Here is a 397-nt window from a genome sequence, read left to right on the forward strand (position 1 = left end):
TGAGCTATGGCTCTATAACCTAATCGATCAGTAGATATGGCGAGAGTGTAAAGCTATCGAGGCTACATAATTTATTACATGATATTCTGCTAGGCAGCCATTATTTATATCATGATAATCTACTAGGCATCAATATTTGTAACATGATAATATACTAGGCAGCCATTCTTTATAACATAACTTTTGCTTGTGGACATTCAGGAGTTCTAGTTCATACATCACAACATAAGTGTGACTGTAGACTAAACAGCGCTTATTTTACAGAACTTAAGATGCTGTTAGGTTAGCCAGATATTGCTGAGCAAATTGTCATGTGGAACAAAACCAATAGAGAGAGTATTTTATCATGATTTTTTAAAAATTTCTAATTAAAATTTAGCAGGATGCAAAACACACA

The sequence above is a fragment of the Physella acuta genome, unplaced genomic scaffold, assembly GCF_028476545.2.
Source record: "Physella acuta isolate Inbredline_101_S28 unplaced genomic scaffold, ASM2847654v3 ptg001523l, whole genome shotgun sequence".
NCBI lineage: Eukaryota > Metazoa > Mollusca > Gastropoda > Physidae > Physella > Physella acuta.